General features: G+C 36.8%; 1 pseudogene; it reads left to right on the forward strand.

The window, feature by feature from the left end:
- The first annotated feature begins 817 nt into the window (after window positions 1-817).
- LOC149822478 (putative expansin-B2) lies at window positions 818-13374 on the forward strand (annotated as a pseudogene).
- Window positions 13375-15508: the final 2134 nt, after the last annotated feature.

Consider the following 15508-nt stretch of genomic DNA (forward strand, 5'->3'; position numbering starts at 1 on the left):
AACCGGAGGAGGTCGCCAGATGGTCTCCTGCCGGATAAATCGGGGCTGCCCGGTGCTGCTCCAGCGATGGGTTTTTCCTCTCCTTCAAAACAAAATGAAATAGAGAACCCTAAATCGGGTTTTCCCTTTTTTGTTTTTATCGTATACCTCTTTTACTTAAAAAAAAAATCAATTTAGACCCAAAATTTTGCAAAAAGTTTGATAAAAAGGGATTTGAGGTATAACGGCTTTCTCTTATTGCAGAAAAAGTATTTTTGCTTTTCTGTTTAACTCAATTTCTTTTTAAGTCTTTCTGTTTTTTCCATTTTTACTCAGAAAGGGTCCTAACTTTATGAAAATTATAGAAAAGTTGTTTATCTTTTCTGATTAACTCAAAATTTTCAGAAAGTATTCTGTTTTATTGAGTTTTTGCAGAATAGGGTCTCTGAACTTTTTTGATATTGCAAAAAAGTGCCCAAACTTTTTTATTAACTCAGAAAGTTGCATAAACAGGTTTTTCTGATTTTTGTTTAAGCAAAATCTCTCACATTACTTTCTGAAATTGCAGAAAAGTGGTTCTAGGTTTCAAAAAACCACATGCTACTTATTTTGTCAAAAAGTGCTTAAATTTAGCAATTTTTGTGAGTTTTTTGCATACTTAAAGACCGTGTTGTATGCTAAACTAGTTTAAAAAGATTAAAACTAGTTACATTTATAAATATTAGTTGAAAAACCTTTATTAATTCTAATATTTGTTTATAATTCAGAATATGGCAAATTGAATTGTTATGGTTGAGTTATCCAAAATCAAAAAATAAAATGAAATAAATTTTGGAATATGGAGAAAAAAATAGAATATCTATTGACACATGACAAGACTCTATACGTATTGAATAATATAGAATCTTCACCAACTGATAAGTCGACTGAAGAAGAGAAGAAAGCTCATAACAAGTTTATTGAAGACGATCAACTTGCTCGAGCAACTCTTCTAATGTTTATGCAAGATGACCTCATCCGAGTGTTTGAAGACTTTGATACTGTGAAGAGAATGATGGATGAAGTCAAGAAGAAGTACGATATGACTTCAGAGACCCATATTCAACTTCTTCTAGAAGAGTATAATTCTTGTAGGATGAAAGAGTCAAATAACGTGGTCGATCATGTGAATTGAATGTTGGTAATGGCTAAAGACTTAGTCATAGCAGAAAATGATATTCCTGAGTACATGCAAATCTCTATCATATTAAACAGCCTTCCTCCAATGTGGAAAATGGTGTTGATTGCCATGAGATTAAACCAGAAAAACCAACTCTAACTGAGCTTTCTCTGCAATTAGGTCTTGAGCAAGAGCACATGTCAAAAGACAAAAAGGGAGAAGTTATGAATACTCAAAAATCATTCTCCGCAACCTCGCACATGTTTAAGTCTAAAGGCACATTCTTCAAGAAATTTAAGAAAAATAAATTCAACAAGAAGCGTCAAATGCAAACCAAGAACTTCAAGACTACAATCAGGGGAGCATGTTTCTCTTGTGGAAAAGTTGGGCATTTCAAGAATAATTGTCCAAATAGAACCAAGAAAGAGAATCCATGAAAGCAAGTAAATAGATAACGATAATTAGTATGCACTGTATCTGAATCATTGATCGCAAATAGTGATCTTTCAGGGTGGTGGGTTGATTTAGGGGTGACACGACATGTGTCTAAGATAAATGAATGACTTGTAAAAATAAAGGAGTTGAAGTCTAGAAATCATAAGGTGTATATAAGAAATAACACCTATAGTGATGTGGTCAGGATAGGGACTTGTAGGCTTCAGGTAGAAAGGATCAGTCTCTTACTAACAAATGTACTTTATGTATCTTTCATGAGAAGGAATGTTTCAGCAGTGTGAGATTTTACTAAAAAAGGCTTTGAAATCCGTTTTCGGGGTGACAAGGTCACTATTAGGAAAGATGAAAAAATGAATCTCAAGGGTCACTATGATGCTAACCATGGTCTTTTTCGTCTTAATATACCTCCTTCTACAAGTAATACAATGAATATTTCTGGTTATATTGATTATGCATGTAATGTTGATGCATATTTATGGCATTTAATGTTAGGACACGTAAATGTCAATAAAATAAAAAAATTAATTCACATGGGATTATTATCTTTCATTAAAAATATAGAGTTTGAAAAATATGAACTATGCATATCAGGGAAAATGATAAGAAAACCTTTTCCCAAGAGAAGTAGGTCATGTGACTTGTTAGTTCTGGTACACACAAATATTTGTAGACCTTTAACCGTAGAAACACATGAAAGAAAATCATATTTCATCACATTTATAGATGATTACTCTAGGTATGAATATATATACCTAATTTTTAAGAAATCTAAAGCTTTAGAAAAGTTTAAGGAATATAAATATGAAGTTGAAGGATTACTAGGAAGAAAAATCCAGGTTATCAAATCTAATAGAGGAGGTAAATATAACTCTGCTGAGTTTAAAAACTTTTGCATTGATAATAATATAACTCATCATACAACTATGCCTTATACACCACAACAGAATGGTGTAGCAAAATGAAGGAATAGAACCTTAATGGATATGACAAGATCCATGTTGGCACATGCAAATCTTTCCAAAAATTCTGGGGAGAAGTAATTTGCACTGGCATGTATATTCTAAATAAGGTTCCTTCTAAGGTTGTAGAGCTTACTCTCCATAAATTATGGACTGATAGAAAGCCAAACTTGAGTCATTTGTAAAAGTGTGGGTCAGCTACTCATGTGCTGATTCCTAGTCAAATGAGAGATAAGTTAGATAGCAAGGCTATCAAATGTATTTTCATGAGATACACAAAGGGATAAAAAGGATATCGACTATATAATCATGAAAAGAAATTTATAGAAAGTAGAGAGGTAGAATTCTTGGAAACTCAAGAAAACATTTTTTATCCTAAAGATGATGATGTCTTTCTAGATATCATAAATGATCTTGGGGTACAAAGTCAAGAGTTAGCGCATAACGATCCAATTGTGAATAATGAGCAAAATTCACAAGTAGTAACTGGAAAAGAACAAGAACTCCTCCATCCTATTTGAATGATTATTAGACAACGAGAAGGAATTTGATTATGAAGAAACTTATTCTCCTGTAGCCAAACTAGCATATATTTGTATTATATTGGCATTGGTAGCTTATTTTCATCTTGACCTATATCAAATGGATATGAAAATGACTTTTTTAAACTATGAATTAAATAAAATAATTTTTCTGCAACAATCAAAAGGTTTTGAAATTGAAGGTCAAGAGGATAGAGTATACAAGTTAAATAAATCTTTGTATGGATTTAAGCAGTCACCAAGATAATGGTATTTGACTTTTTATAATGCTATAACCAAATTGGGTTATGAGGCAAATAGTCTAGATCACTGTGTATATGCCAAGAATAGTGGGAGTAAGTTTGTTGTATTATCCCTCTATGTGGATGATATATTAATTACAAAAAATGACATATACATAATAAATATGACTAAATCGTGGTTAAGTTCTCGATTTAAAATAAAGGATATGGGAGAAGCTTTAAATATCCCTGGAATTAAAATCTACAGAAATAGAAAATCGAGATTGCTATGTCTAAGTCAAGAAAAGTATCTTAATCGTATCTAAAGAAATTTAGAATGAAAAGTACCAAAGCAAAGGGTATTCTTGTAATAAAAGGCCAAAAGCTAAGTAAGAATGATTGTCCAAAAGATGAGCAAGAAAGGTTGAATGTTCTCTATGCTCGAGCAATTGGAAGCCTGATATATGCAATGATATACAGTCGACCTGATTTGAGTTTTATTGTAAGTCTAATGAGTAGATATCAAAGTAATCATGAACTTTCTCACTGGGAAGCAGTGAAGAAAATTTTTAAATATCTAAAGGAAACTAAGGAACTTAAGCTATGCTATTAGTCAAATAGTTTAAAGATTGTAGGGTACTCAAATGGTGACTTTGTTGGTGATAGAGATGAAGCAAAGTCCACTTCTGGTTATGTACATATGTTAGGAGGTGGGGCAATTTCATGGTCATGCAATAAATAAGGGTGTGTGACACAACATACCCAGAAAGCTGAGTATATATATTGCCTATAACATGGCAGCCACATTTGGTATGTGGATAAATCATTTCCTAAATGAGTTAAAGTTGGACATTCCAAAAGTTTTAGTTCAACTATATTGTAACAATAAAGCTGATATAAGACTAATATAAACAGGAGTTGATAGCTCTAAAAGTAAGCATATTGAAGATAAATATCAATATATTCATGATATGCTTATGAAAAATGAAATAACAGTGAATTATATTCCTTCAAGTGACATGGTAGCAGACTCGCTAACCAAGGCAGTCACTGAGGATGTTTTCACTAGACATATGAGTCAGATGGGACTCAGATACGTCTAAGTGGTTGGTGAGTAAAGATTACTCAAAAAGTGTGTATGCAAGGTTCCGGTTGAGAACAAGCATATAAACACAATAAGAGTAAAGATTATTCAGGAAGTGTGTATGCAAGGTTCCGTTTGAGAACAAACATATAAACACAATGAGAGTAAAGATTACTCAGGAAGTATATATGCAAGGTTTCGGTTAAGAACAAGCATATGAACATAATGAGAGTAAAGATTACTCGAGAAGTGTGTATATAAGGTTCCGGTTGAGAACAAACATATAAACACAGGAAATCCCTTATGGCCAAGTGAGAGATATAAGGTTGTTCGGCCATAATGCGACTGTTGGGGGCTTTCCAACAGTCACAATATTCAAATTCAAGAGACGTGTCTCTTGAGGGATGAAGGAATTTTTCCCAAGGGTTATGTCCCAAAACTAGAACTCTTCACTAAGTATAAAATGCAGTAAAAGGATATGATTAACAATATATGAATGACATACAAGAAATCATGCAGGCATTCACGGTTACAGTGAAAAAGCATTTTTGGTTTGTGAATGAGTTGAGAGTTCAAACTCCCTGGCGATTTTGAGCGTAACTACAAAGTCTTCAATCCGCTGCAAATCCGGTGTTGTAAACTCGGATTCAGTTTCAAATGGCGAAAATCTCATGTTGACCCAATTTCTTATGTTGAATTTGGTAGCAAAAATTTAAAAACCATGTCCACATCTTAATATAATTGGATGTGGTTTGATTTACCAAATGCAACTAAATGGAATCAAATTTGGTCAGATATAGGATAAAATCCAATTCTATTCACGGGGGTGCAGTGCAGAACCAGTAACCAAGTTTTGTCTATATATATTATATACCAACGTGACCATCCCTTCCATCAAAAGAGTATAGCTTTCCCCTATAGAGGGTGCAGTGTCGCCAATCTGCAGTAGTAGCAACGAGCTATTGATGATCCATGGCAGTTTCTCTTTCTCTTCTTCTGCTTGGTATTCCTTGCGTGTCTCTCACATGTAGGCTTTGCTTCAAAGTCCAAACTATCATCGATCATTGATGTTGAATGGTCGCTTGCCGGAGCAACGTGGTATGGAAGCCCCAATGGAGCAGGAAGTGACGGTATAATACTGAGCTTTATTTTTTTTTTTCCCTTTTTCAGGAAAAACTGAGAAATCACCCCAGGAGTAAGAGACCTGGTCACACTGGACTATGTCTGCCAACCTACGGTCACTCATCACATGGCGTAAAACTAATGTCTTGAAAAGCATTGAGATGCTCCACCAAAAACTGAGACGAGGCGTAAAGCTTAAGCCTTAAATTTTTTTTTAAAACATAAATATATATATATATATATATATATATTTATATTTATATATATATATATATTTATAGGCTTGCAAAGATGAGAGATAGGAAATCGAGGGATATGGGTATGGTTAGATGTATCAAAGATGAAACGCAAAGGGTTTTAGTCAAAGATGAGGAGATTAAGGAGAGATGGAAAGATTATTTTGATAAGCTATTTAATGAAAGGCGTGCTCAGGATCTTGGAGACTTGTCCATTCTTTTTCATGAGATGAATCGTGACTTCATGCGCAAGATTCAAAAAAAAGAAATTGCAGAGGCTTTGAAGAAAATGAAATCAAGAAGGGCAGTTGGTCCAGATGGTATACCTATCGAGGCTTGGAAATGCTTGGGAGAGAAAGGTTTAGAATGGTTGACAAATCTTTTTAACAAGATTTGGCGGACAAATAAGATGCCTAATGAGTGGAGGAAGAGTACTTTGGTGCCTCTATATAAAAATAAGGGTGATATACAAGATTGCACAAACTATCGTGGTATAAAACTCATGAGTCATACTATGAAACTTTGGGAGAGGATGATTGAAACTAGGTTGAGGAAGGCTGTCATGATATCAGAGAATCAATTTAGTTTTATGCCTGGAAGATCAACTATGAAAGTTATACATCTTCTTAGACAACTTATTGAGAGAAATAGAGAGAGGAACAAGGATTTGCATATGGTTTTTATTGATTTGGAGAAGGCATACGATAGAGTACCTAGGGACGTTCTCTGGTGAACAATGATGAAGAAAGGTATTTCTCTCAAGTATATTAGTATAATTAAGGATATGTATGAAGGAGTAGTAACCAATGTCCGCACTTATGGAGGGGTGACAACCAATTTTCATATAACGGTTGGGTTACATCAAGGATTTTCTTTAAGCCCTTTCCTATTTGCTATAGTGATGGATGAGCTTACGAGATCAATTCAAGAAAATGTGTCGTGGTGTATGTTGTTTGCTGATGATATTGTTTTGATTGATGAGTCTAGAACTGGGGTTAATACTAAGTTAGAATTATGGAGACAGACATTGGAAGCAAGAGGTTTTAAGTTGAGTAAGAGTAAGACAGAATACATGGAATGTCGGTTTAGTAAGCAACGAAGTAGTGATGGGAGTGTAGTGAAGCTTGGTGAGCAAGAAATACCGGTGGATGATTGTTTCAAATATTTGGGATCTATCATTCAAAAGTATGGAGAGATTGATGGAGATGTAAATCATAGGATAAAGGTTGGGTGGATGAAATGGAAAAGTGCAACTGGAGTGTTGTGCGATCGTAGAATGCCATTGCGGTTGAAGGGAAAGTTTTATAGGACGACTATTAGACCCGCTTTACTATATGGTACGGAATGTTGGGCTGCCAAGAGACATCATATTCAAAAAATGAGTGTAGCTGAGATGCGTATGCTGAGATGGATGTGTGGAAATACAATAAAAGATAAGATTCAGAACAAGGAGATACGTAAGAAGGTAGGTGTTGCACCCATTGAAAATAAGATGAGAGAGAATCGTTTACGGTGGTTTGGACATATTTGGCGAAGGCCTAATGATGCTCCAGTTAGAAGGATGGAGAAATGGGAAAATATATTAGTTAAAAGAGGTCGGGGTAGGCCTAGGAAGACATGGATGGAGGTGATAGGAAAGGATATGAATGCTTTGAACCTCACCGAGGACATGGCATTGGATAGAAATGATTGGAGGAGAAGGATTCATGTGGAAGACCCTAAATGATTTTCTTTTTTGGTTCATATTGCCGACCCCAATTGTTTTGGGATGAAGGCGTAGTTGTTGTTGTTGTTGTTGTTGTTGTTGTTGTTGTTGTTGTTGTTGTTGTATATATATATAAAAACTTATTATTATTATTATTATTAGTTTAATTTTATTATTATTATTATTATCACTATCATGCCTTAAGCTGGCGCCTTGAAGCGTAGAAGACCTCACCTCAAGGTGAGGTGTGCTTTTAACAACACTGCGTAAAACCATGGTGCACCCCTTGCCTTCAATGAGTCGCCCTGCTTTGGCTATAATGCAAGGGGCTGACACCTGCAGGATTTGAACCTAGACCACCTGTCTAGCGGCCTAGCCAAACCCCTTTGGGGCTAATAATGAGCTTCATTGCCACATAAAAAATAGAAGTAGTTACTTTGGAGTAGTCGTCTATCGATCTGGAATGTGCAGAATTTTCTGCTGTGAAGTCTCTAGTTTGCAGATTTTCGGTGCTCGGATGTAGTTATCTCTTGTTTAGCTTTTACTTTTGCTTCTGTAACTAATTAAGTAGCTTTTACAAATTTTGTTGTTTGTTGTGTCTGGGTGTGACTTCTTGTCACCCTTCTGCTGTTACTGTAATTATTTTAGTGATGTGTATTTTTGCTTCAAAAGGGAAAATAAGGTTGTTAAGTTATATTTTGATACTTTCCTAAAAAAAAAGAAGACATGTTGATACTGGTTTCTGGCTTGGTTGGCAATAAAACCAGCTATTCATATGGAAGGCTTTTAAGTCATGTATAGTTGGGAACTATAAATTATGTATCATGAATTGTGTCTCTGGCATTAATTTGAGATATTTAATTTCCTTTTATGAAGATATTTTTTTATAATCTTTTTAATATGGAGGGCTTTTCAGTCATGTCGTATAGTTGGGAAATAAAGAATATGCATCATGAATTGCTTCTCTAGCATTAATTTGAGATATTTAATTTCCTTTTATAAAGATCTTTTTTTTTTATAATCCTTTTATATAGATCATTTAATGTGCAAAACTGTGAATTGTTGCTACTTGCAGGAGGTGCATGTGGGTATGGCAGTGCGGTGGAGGCAGAGCCGGACCTGTAAAGAGTCCAATGAGGCTTGGGCCTCAGGGCCCCTGGGCCCAAAAAAATTTTAGGGGCCCATGTTTAGGTAGTTTATATAAATATTTTATATATTTTTATTTAATATAATATAAATATTTGGAATATTATATTTGTTTAATGTAAATGCAAATTTTATTGTTATTTTGATTCTTTAAAAAAAAAATCGGAAGCCCTGCCCCGCGAACTCCTACTATTAATAGGGGGCCCATTTTTTTCCTCCGCCTCAGGCCCCATAAAACACAGGTACGGCTCTGGGTGGAGGAAGCACCCTTCTGTTCCATGATAACTGCTGGAGGACCTTCCCTCTTCATCTCTGGAAAAGGATGTGGCGCTTGCTATCAGGTCCACACACACGTGTATGCGCACGTGCACTCCCCAAAAAACTTATATTTCATGTTCATAGTTATCTTAAATTTGTAAGTACATTTTTTTTTTTTGAAAGGCAAGCTGGGTTAGGCAGACCCCTACCACTTATACAAGTATACCATTGGGTTTTGAACTTGCAACGTCCTAACACAAGGTGACGTGCACTCCCGAAACACTTATATTTCATTGAGAATATTTATTCATGTTCATAGTTATCTTAAAATTGTAAGTACATTTTTTTTTTTTGAAAGGCAAGCTGGGTTAGGCAGACCCCTACCACTTGTACAACTATACCATTAGGTTTTGAACCTACAACGTCCTAACACAAGGTGACGTGGCTCCTACCAGACAACCGGAGCCCCATTGATAGTAAGTTCATTTTTTTTTTTGAAAGGCAAGCTGAGGTTAGGCAGACCCCTACCAGGTTCAATTAACTATATCAGCAAAGGAACCCATGCCAAGAACCGGGCCACTTAATGGACCTGCCTTCTAGCGATGCAAACCGACGGTGGGTCCCATGAACCAGCGACCTTTGATCCAGCGCTTTCATCTCAAGGCCTTCACAGCCTCTCTGGCCACACGAGCAACCCACACAATAGCGGCAGTTTTGTTTGTCACTGTTATTATTTTTTTGTTTTTTTGATAAGCAAGCTGGGGTTAAGAACAGACCCCCACCAGTTATACACAAGGTACCATCGGGTTTTGAACTTGCAACTTCCCAACACATGGTGACATGCACTAACAGCTCCTGCCAAACAAGTGGAGCCCCTGTTGGTACTTATGTCATTGTTATAATCATAAATATTCACAAGCCCACAACATGAGAAACAGTAGCAATCGTTTATTTGGTTTTTCTCTTCCAAAAAAGGGCCAGTTCTCTATGTATATGGTAATGGTGGAAATTGGGTGTTTGGAACTTTTAAGACTACTGCTACTACCACAATTGGGAGAGAATCAGATAAAACTGTGTTTTACAACTCCCTTGTAAAAACACCAACACGAAGTGACACGTGCCTTGCTTGGCATGCAAAATAAAATAGTCAGTGGGTCCCACTGCACAGAGCAGGTTATTAAATTGTTACGATGAGTTTCTCTAAAATTATATATATGGACTTAATTTGAACACATGCATGAGCAGGTGAGGTGCTCGGAGAAGGAAAGCAGGGCATGCTCGGGCTTGGCTGTTACGGTTGTGATAACCGATGACTGCCCGGGCTGTTTGGCTGAGTCCGTTCATTTTGATCTCCGTGGGACCGCTTTTGGGGCAATGGCACTTCCTGGCAAAGAGGATTCAGTGCGTAACGTTGGCCTCATGCACGTACACTACAGAAGGTGAGTGCATGCCGATTATGGACCCTACTTAGTAAATTTTAGTTGGTATAATTAAGTGGATAAATCCAAGAGGTCATTTTTTTACCTGCAGCGGTGCTTAGCATGCAGCTCTGTTGCCGATCTCGATGACTATCCATCTCAACCTTTTTCGAGAAATGCCAAGATGGGTGGCTGTCAAGGACTTAGTTGCATGCAGACCATGCACCGACGCTGCATATAATGTGTTGACTAAGGTGGTGCAGCAACCTGCTTGACAGCCAGCATTTCTCAAGCAAATTGGTTCCCCTCATCCCCTATGTCATCTCTATCTTCGTACCCTTGAGATTTTCATTGATGCATGCCGTGTTAATCAAATAGAACTCCATAGATGTCATGTGATCTACATCATTCATTTAGTGAAGAATGACATCTAAATCGTTGAAATCCGACCTGTATACAGGATTTTTTGGCAATTCAAAATCAACGGTTGACAAAACACAAAATTTTGTGATTTAAAAATCATATTTATTTGTTGAAAAAGTATGATTTAAAAGTCAATTCTTATTAAATCCACCATGCTGCTACAAAGTCAGATTAGATCAAAACAACTAGGGAGGAGATGGGTGTGGTGTCCACCTTGATAAATGTTGAGATGGATGGTCGTCATCAGGGGAGCTGCGTGCTGCACCGCTGCATAAAAAGTGACCCCAATTCAAACAAATAAAGAACAAAAAGGAAAGTCATTTGATTGCCACAAATGGATGGTGATTATGTCAAAACACGAAGAGAACATGATTTGTCGTTTCACTTGATCTAGGACATAAGCATTGCGTAATAACCCAATGTGGTTTCCAACTACATGTAAATATAGAAATGCATTTGCAATTTTTCTTGTGCTTTATATATAATTTATTTTTCTCTCTAAGTTATTTTATTTGTCAACCAATTCTGTTGCTTAAGAGGACAGAGTCAAGATAAGGAATGAGAATTAAAAGAATGGGACTAAAATAGGCTTTAGTTAGTTTTGTAAGGGTAAATTGGTGATTTCCATACCCGAGTTTAATGACAGTTAATTCATAGGGTTATTGCTTACCCTAAAGCAAAAGTTTGGGATCATTCTGGAACATAACCTTCATTGGATATATAAATTAGGGCTATAAAGATTTTTTGGGTGGCCAATTGAAAATTACCCGAAACATCCTTTTTGCCTAGTTTAACCAAAATATATGTTCATTATTCCATACCCAGTTCTGGAGCTGTACCAGCTAGAGGTTGTGACCTGAAAGTGGATCAGAGTTCATGAGAACTATATGAAAATGGTCAGGCCTGGGTCCAAATCCTATATTAGTTTCTACCTGGTCTAGTTCCGGATGGAAATGGATTACATATATACATTACCATTTACATCTTCTTCTTGTAGTCACGAATAGATACTGATCTGCTGCCACATGCATATAAATGCTTACATCTTTTTTCTTTTATGACAAGGAACCCTCACCAAGAATTGGGCCACTTAGTGAGCCTGCCCCCTCTAGGTAAACCCTGAGAAGGGTCACTAACACCCAAGCCCTTATGAAACCCACCAGTTAAAGGCACTGGCCCACACACCCAGCTTACATTCATCTTTTAGTTTCTTTTTTTTTTCTAGGAGGAAGAACCATGCCAACAAGCATTATGGTTGGCAAGGGATCACCTAAATAAAAACATGGTTGTCAGACTAGGAAGCAAAAGCGGAAAACGATATGGGAAGCGAAAGCAAGAAGCAATGCATTTTAAAATGACAAGAAGTGATAAGCAATAAATAAATAAAAAATAATATAAGAATTGAATGAGAAACAAAACAAATACAAATAAAAACTAAAATAAAAGTGACTTCTTAAATTTCATGATTTTTTAGTGCAAGAATTAAATTTTTAACAAAATCTAAAAAATATGACTTCTAATTTAGAGAAAGCACATGAAAGTGAGTGTGAAGTATGAAAAGAAATACATAAAAAACATGAAAAGTAAAGTGAGAAAACATGTAAAAAGGATAGATGAAGCATGTGAAAAGCATAAGAGAAGCATGGGAGAATCGAGATTCTCATAAAGTTTCAAAAGTGAGAAGTATCGTGCTTCCGAAGCGAGTTTTCGATAAGTGGGTCTTCCACCTATCTAAGAAACTTTCGATAACTGATAAAAACTGAGAAACATCCATCTTTGAACAGAGATCAAGTGCACTGTAATTGCATTGAAAAAAGAAAAAAGTGCATCCCCATCTCTTTGCATGACACATGTTGCTCGGCTTCACAAAACATGCCATGGTCTGGTCAACTTTTGTGGAGACTCGGACACGTGTTGAGCAGCCCAGTGGACACGGCAGCACCTTTTCTTTTCTTTTTCTTTTTCTTTTTCTTTTTCTTTTTAACAATTACATAGCACCTGATTCAGGCTTTCCTTGTTCTGATCTAGCCATCATATACAGCAGGGTGTCACTGGATGTGGTAATAATTAAGATCCAACAAATTAGCCCATTTGAACTAGTGCATATTTAGGTCAAACCCAATGGCAGCACAAATAAATATGATTATCTTTTGCTCGTGGAAATTACTTACTTTCAACTGTGTTTTGCTTCTTGTAGGGTGGCCTGTGAGTACCCTGGGTGGAACTTGACCTTTCATGTGGATCTTGGATCCAACCCGTACTGCTTCCCGGTTGTCATAGAGTTCAAAGATGCAGACGGCGATCTTGCCGGTGTAGATCTTGCAGAAGGACCAGTGAGCTCAGCAGCATCAGATGCATGGCTACCCTTACAACAATCTTGGGGAGCCAATTGGAAGCTCAACTCCACATCGCCTTTCATGTGGATCCTAGGTCCAACCCGTACTACTTCTCGGTTGTCATAGAGTTTGATCAGGCTGACATCGCTCCAGTAGGGCAAGACCATTGTTGCTAGCAATGTGATCCCTTTGGAATGGCAGCCTGGTGCTTCGTATCATGCACTGGTTAACTACCATGAGTTGGATGCAGCAGCGCCCTCCCTGGTCATACATGCAGTTGATGCATGTGTGTTCACCCATATGCATGAAGAATGTGTTTGCTCAATTTGAAATCAATATGGATAGTAGAAAATTATAGCAGGAATAACTAATGATAAGTAAGATCGATTAACACAAATATTTCAAATTGTACAAAAGTGAGATTGTGGCTTGTTGGAGATTAAACTGATCAAGCTCTATTTACGTACAGGAGGTCTGGGTCAGTCCTGTGTAAAGGCCCAGATTTTATGTCTGGAACCAACCAGATGTATTGCAGGAGGATCTTGTACCTAGGGGTGTCAATAGGTTGGGTTGAACCAAACCTGACCCATACCAAACTCTATAGCGTTAGGGTTTAGTGATAAACAAAGAGGTCCCATTAGAATCCGTACCAGATTCAAAGGATCCGATTGACATATGGAGTCAGGTATGGTTTATGAAATTTCATACCAGACCCGGGCCCAATCCGAGTTCCAAATAAGATCCAAAAAAAAAATCAATGTAAAAAAGATTAAAAATATTATTTTATCTGGTATGGTCTGGGTCTGGTTCTTGTAATCCTTATAGGGTCTGGGTATGGTTTCTCTTACAGTAGATCCGATTGGATCCGAACCTGGTACTGGTATCTTAGATCAAATCTGGGTTTGGTCTCACCTGAGTCTGACCGGTTGACACCCCTACTTGTACCTGATTGACCCATTGGAAATTAATCAACTAGCCTAGTTAATTTCTTACTTTAGTCTAGAATTAGGGCTGGAAAATGAGATGAGAGGCTTGTGGCTTGATTTGTGTTTAACTCATAAAGAGCTTGTTCAACCTCATGAAATAGGCTTAGCAAACTAGTTTATATATATATATATATATATATATATATATATATATATATATATATATATATATATATATATATATATATACATACATGAATCATGTGTGGTGGCCCATGAAGCTATACATTCCATTAGAGCCTTTGGTAAGAAATCTTTTATTTTAAAAATTGATCTTGAAAAAGCCTTTGATTTCATGGACTGACAATTTTTATTAATTGTATGCACTACATGGGTTTTGGGGAAAAAATGGATCTCTTGGGTCTATGGTCTTCTTTTTGCAGCCTTGATTGTAGTTTCAATTAATGGCGAGAATGGATATCATGAACCTCTTATTTGCCAATGATTTGTTGGTATTTGGAAGGCGTCGCAACATGAGCTCTTTACGTGGGGTGCTTAAATGATTTGCTGAGATTTCGGGGTTGCACATGAATGAGAGTAAGAGTCAGGTGTTGGTGTTGAATGACACATCTGATGATAAACAGATGTTGGCCTCAGAGATTTTTAACTGTCAAGTTGGGTCACTGCTAATGAAGTATTTGGGTTTACCTCTGCATTTGAGGGTGTCAAGGGAGTTGCATTGGAGAATAGTAGAGGACCGGGTTAGGGAAAAGGTCCAGGGTTGTGTGGCCCACATGTTATCGAGGTTGGGTCACATCAACCTCGTCAGATTTAATATATTGCCTGTGGTGCTGCATTTTATACAAATTTTTAGGTTACCAAAAAATGTTAATAAGTGCTTGATTATTATTTTTCATTGCTTTACTTGATTGGGTAATGCCGCAGGCAATTCCAGCTCCTTGGCTATCCCTCACCCGTTTGACCATGGGGGTTTGGGGATTCATGACCTAAGCACTTCTTGCTAAGTGACTGGAGAATATGTAAAAAAGAAGGCAGGATTGCACTTATCTTCTCTGAAAAAATACAATTTGTGTAGTTGCCCTTGGAGTTTGTAGGAAAACCATACATGGAAGAGGGGTTCGGGTGTGTGGAAGGGGTGGGTCATGGTTCCTGATGCCCTCTATCAGGTTATTCATGCAAAGGTTGGTGATGGGGCATCCACTCTCTTTAGTAGAATGTGGAAGCGCCACTAAAGATCTGCCTTTGGCAGTGCTTTTCCTGTTGTTAATGATCTTTAATGACACTCGAAAAGCAAGTCACACCCTTACTGGCGCTTTTATGCACCAATAAAGGTCTTGTTTTTTTCACCCTTGATCGCATGCACAATCACTAGTGTGCACACCTATGAAATGCATCGAATGAAAAGGGTGTTCAATGATACAATACTCCTCTCTCTCTCTCTCTCTCTCTCTCTCTCTCTCTCTCTCTCTCTCTATATATATATATATATATATATATATATATATATATATATATAT

This window comes from Nuphar pumila, chromosome 11, assembly GCF_984573655.1.
Source record: "Nuphar pumila chromosome 11, dmNupPumi1.hap1.1, whole genome shotgun sequence".
Taxonomy (NCBI): domain Eukaryota; kingdom Viridiplantae; phylum Streptophyta; class Magnoliopsida; order Nymphaeales; family Nymphaeaceae; genus Nuphar; species Nuphar pumila.